The 5,000-nt window shown below is 52.7% G+C and overlaps 1 non-coding gene across 1 annotated transcript in view; it reads right to left on the reverse strand.

Annotated features, from left to right (window-relative positions):
• The window catches only part of LOC126443422 (small subunit ribosomal RNA), a 1,910-nt gene extending 297 nt beyond the window's left edge, over positions 1-1,613 (reverse strand). The window contains exon 1 of the ribosomal RNA XR_007581905.1: positions 1-1,613. This exon is cut by the window's left edge and continues 297 nt beyond it. This is a non-coding gene — a ribosomal RNA (small subunit ribosomal RNA).
• Positions 1,614-5,000: the final 3,387 nt, after the last annotated feature.

The raw sequence follows: 5,000 nt of genomic DNA on the forward strand, positions 1-5,000 counted from the left end.
CTTTCGGCCTAGGAAGACACGCTGATTCCTTCAGTGTAGCGCGCGTGCGGCCCAGAACATCTAAGGGCATCACAGACCTGTTATTGCTCAATCTCGTGCGGCTAGAAGCCGCCTGTCCCTCTAAGAAGAAAAGTAATCGCTGACAGCACGAAGGATGTCACGCGACTAGTTAGCAGGCTAGAGTCTCGTTCGTTATCGGAATTAACCAGACAAATCGCTCCACCAACTAAGAACGGCCATGCACCACCACCCACCGAATCAAGAAAGAGCTATCAATCTGTCAATCCTTCCGGTGTCCGGGCCTGGTGAGGTTTCCCGTGTTGAGTCAAATTAAGCCGCAGGCTCCACTCCTGGTGGTGCCCTTCCGTCAATTCCTTTAAGTTTCAGCTTTGCAACCATACTTCCCCCGGAACCCAAAAGCTTTGGTTTCCCGGAGGCTGCCCGCCGAGTCATCGGAGGAACTGCGGCGGATCGCTGGCTGGCATCGTTTATGGTTAGAACTAGGGCGGTATCTGATCGCCTTCGAACCTCTAACTTTCGTTCTTGATTAATGAAAACATACTTGGCAAATGCTTTCGCTTCTGTTCGTCTTGCGACGATCCAAGAATTTCACCTCTAACGTCGCAATACGAATGCCCCCGCCTGTCCCTATTAATCATTACCTCGGGTTCCGAAAACCAACAAAATAGAACCGAGGTCCTATTCCATTATTCCATGCACACAGTATTCAGGCGGGCTTGCCTGCTTTAAGCACTCTAATTTGTTCAAAGTAAACGTGCCGGCCCACCGAGACACTCACTCAAGAGCACCCTGGTAGGATTGCAACGGGGTCCGCCTCGGGACGCACGAGCACGCACGAGGCGCGTCGCACGCCTTCAGCTCGCCCCACCGGCAGGACGTCCCACGATACATGCCAGTTAAACACCGACGGGCGGTGAACCAACAGCGTGGGACACAAATCCAACTACGAGCTTTTTAACCGCAACAACTTTAATATACGCTATTGGAGCTGGAATTACCGCGGCTGCTGGCACCAGACTTGCCCTCCAATAGATACTCGTTAAAGGATTTAAAGTGTACTCATTCCGATTACGGGGCCTCGGATGAGTCCCGTATCGTTATTTTTCGTCACTACCTCCCCGTGCCGGGAGTGGGTAATTTGCGCGCCTGCTGCCTTCCTTGGATGTGGTAGCCGTTTCTCAGGCTCCCTCTCCGGAATCGAACCCTGATTCCCCGTTACCCGTTACAACCATGGTAGGCGCAGAACCTACCATCGACAGTTGATAAGGCAGACATTTGAAAGATGCGTCGCCGGTACGAGGACCGTGCGATCAGCCCAAAGTTATTCAGAGTCACCAAGGCAAACGGACCGGACGAGCCGACCGATTGGTTTTGATCTAATAAAAGCGTCCCTTCCATCTCTGGTCGGGACTCTGTTTGCATGTATTAGCTCTAGAATTACCACAGTTATCCAAGTAACGTGGGTACGATCTAAGGAACCATAACTGATTTAATGAGCCATTCGCGGTTTCACCTTAATGCGGCTTGTACTGAGACATGCATGGCTTAATCTTTGAGACAAGCATATGACTACTGGCAGGATCAACCAGGGAGCTGCGTCAACTAGAGCTGAGCAGCCGGCCGCCCGGGAGTGTGTCCCGGGGGCCCGCGCGAACACGCAAGCGTCCGCTCAATTATTCTGCAAACAGGAGGAGGCTGAGCTCCCCTGCACCATACACCTCGAAACCCTCTCAGGTCCCGGCGGCGCGCAGCGCCGTCCTAAGTACTTGGTCGGGTTCGAGAGAGGCGCAATCGCCCGGAGTTTGGCGAGTAGACGCTTTAGGTGCGACCACCCGTGCTCCCAACTGAGCTTGCCGCTGCCGACAGAGGCCCGGGAGCGTGCTGTCGTGGCATTGCCGGCGGGAGACAACACGCGCCACCTACGGTGACCGGCAGCTCCAACGCCAGCGCCACAGAAGGACAAAAGCCCCACTTGGGTGCCGAAGCGAACTCTCCCAGCACAGCGCACGCGCCAACACGTCCGCACAGCTGCGATACAAACCACCTGCGAGAACCGCAGAGGCGACCGAGCAGCAGACGGCGTCGCGGCGCCGAGCGCCGGGCGGCGGCGCATCCTCAGCGCACACAGTCCTCAATCGGACCAGCACACTGCAGATGTCCACCGCGCTTCGCACCGGGCCCGCGAGGACCTACTTTGGCCGCACGGCGCCGCGTGCAGGGTGCGCCGGCGCGCAGCTGCGCCGCCTGCCGCCTCCGTCGGCCGGCGCGCCTGCCAGTGGCCGCCCCCACCAGCCGGCTGTAGCGCGTGCGCCCACGCACCGCGCGGCCAGCACGCCGGGAGGCCCCCCCTCACCGGCCGGGGCCGGTCCCACCCAGCCACCGCCGCGTATCGCTTCACACCCACATGCCATTCACGTTCGTGGGCATGGTGGGTATCGCTGAAACAACCGGTTGGTAGCTCAACCGATCGTCGCCATCACTGATTCACCTCTAGCGAGAACAACCGCACCACAACGGTTTACCAGTTGTTCATTTGCGTAACGTCACCAGCAAACGTAGGCGTCCATCGCCATTTGCAAATTCAACGATTGTTGCATGCCTGTGTCAGGTGTCACGACACACTATGTCTGCCCACATACACGCAACAACATGTGCACGCTTCGCAAACACGTGGAAGGTGGCCCCCGTACGTATGCGATGTCCATTGCGCGAACGACTGTCAACCGGCCTCTGTCGCATGTCGCAGATGTGGAACGCAGTGCACCATGCTATCACGGTGTGTGAGAAGAGACGACAACGTCTGACAACACGCGCCACTACATCAACAGACGGCTCATGCTGATCGCCATCCAGGGCATACCACACTGCAATCCAGCTCTTATAGGGAGACGACACGTAGCTGCGTGCACAACATTTGGACCGCATGGTTCGCCGTTGTTGGCGCAGTCGTTGTACGGTCACATGTACCACGATGTATCATTCAGTACATGAGGACCAATGTGCAGTACAGTGTGTGATTTGGACGTACAATATCAGCGGACAGTTGACACAGGCCATACCACAGCGTAGGCTAAGTGCTTCGCCATGCGAATGCCAATGAACAACTGCGAATGCCAATGAACAACTGCAAAGGGCATTGAGCATGTACGTCCTGCTGCCATCCACATTACAGTGTATAGCTGCAAGGTGTTTAACATGAAGCGATACACTGGGGACCGGGCAGTGCGAGTAGCAAACTATATTGCGGGGGTTGCAGTTAGGCAACACTACACTAATTTAACGCGTCGTATGACAATTACAGAGCAGGTTAAGGCCCAACGTGTGTTGGGTTAAGGCCCAACGTGTGTTGGGTTAAGGCCCAACGTGTGTTGGGTTAAGGCCCAACGTGTGTTGGGTTAAGGCCCAACGTGTGTTGGGTTAAGGCCCAACGTGTGTTGGGTTAAGGCCCAACGTGTGTTGGGCTAAGGCCCAACGTGTGTTGGGTTAAGGCCCAACGTGTGTTGGGTTAAGGCCCAACGTGTGTTGGGTTAAGGCCCAACGTGTGTTGGGTTAAGGCCCAACGTGTGTTGGGTTAAGGCCCAACGTGTGTTGGGTTAAGGCCCAACGTGTGTTGGGTTACAGCGCAATATGGGTTACGTTAAGGGGCAATATAGGTTAGGTTAAGGTACGATATAGGTTAGGTTAAGATACGATATAGGTTAGGTTAAGATACGATATAGGTTAGGTTAAGATACGATATAGGTTAGGTTAAGATACGATATAGGTTAGGTTAAGATACGATATAGGTTAGGTTAAGATACGATATAGGTTAGGTTACGGCGCAACATAGGTTAGGTTACGGCGCAACATAGGTTAGGTTACGGCGCAACATAGGTTAGGTTACGGCGCAACATAGGTTAGGTTACGGCGCAACATAGGTTAGGTTACGGCGCAACATAGGTTAGGTTACGGCGCAACATAGGTTAGGTTACGGCGCAACATAGGTTAGGTTACGGCGCAACATAGGTTAGGTTACGGCGCAACATAGGTTAGGTTACGGCGCAACATAGGTTAGGTTACGGCGCAACATAGGTTAGGTTACGGCGCAACATAGGTTAGGTTACGGCGCAACATAGGTTAGGTTACGGCGCAACATAGGTTAGGTTACGGCGCAACATAGGTTAGGTTACGGCGCAACATAGGTTAGGTTACGGCGCAACATAGGTTAGGTTAAGGCGCAACATAGGTTAGGTTAAGGCGCAACATAGGTTAGGTTAAGGCGCAACATAGGTTAGGTTACGGCGCAACATAGGTTAGGTTACGGCGCAACATAGGTTAGGTTAAGGCGCAACATAGGTTAGGTTAAGGCGCAACATAGGTTAGGTTAAGGCGCAACATAGGTTAGGTTAGGGCGCAACATAGGTTAGGTTAAGGCGCAACATAGGTTAGGTTAAGGCGCAATATAGGTTAGGTTAAGGCGCAATATAGGTTAGGTTAAGGCGCAATGTAGGTTAGGTTAAGGCGCAATGTAGGTTAGGTTAAGGCGCAATGTAGGTTAGGTTAAGGCGCAATATAGGTTAGGTTAAGGCGCAATATAGGTTAGGTTAAGGCGCAATATAGGTTAGGTTAAGGCGCAATATAGGTTAGGTTAAGGCGCAATGTAGGTTAGGTTAAGGCGCAATATAGGTTAGGTTAAGGCGCAATATAGGTTAGGTTAAGGCGCAATATAGGTTAGGTTAAGGCGCAATATAGGTTAGGTTAAGGCGCAATATAGGTTAGGTTAAGGCGCAATATAGGTTAGGTTAAGGCGCAATATAGGTTAGGTTAAGGCGCAATATAGGTTAGGTTAAGGCGCAATATAGGTTAGGTTAAGGCGCAATATAGGTTAGGTTAAGGCGCAATATAGGTTAGGTTAAGGCGCAATATAGGTTAGGTTAAGGTGCAATATAGGTTAGGTTAAGGTGCAATATAGGTTAGGTTAAGGAGCAATATAGGTTAGG

Source organism: Schistocerca serialis, unplaced genomic scaffold, assembly GCF_023864345.2.
Source record: "Schistocerca serialis cubense isolate TAMUIC-IGC-003099 unplaced genomic scaffold, iqSchSeri2.2 HiC_scaffold_1472, whole genome shotgun sequence".
In the NCBI taxonomy this organism is placed as follows: Eukaryota; Metazoa; Arthropoda; class Insecta; order Orthoptera; family Acrididae; genus Schistocerca; species Schistocerca serialis.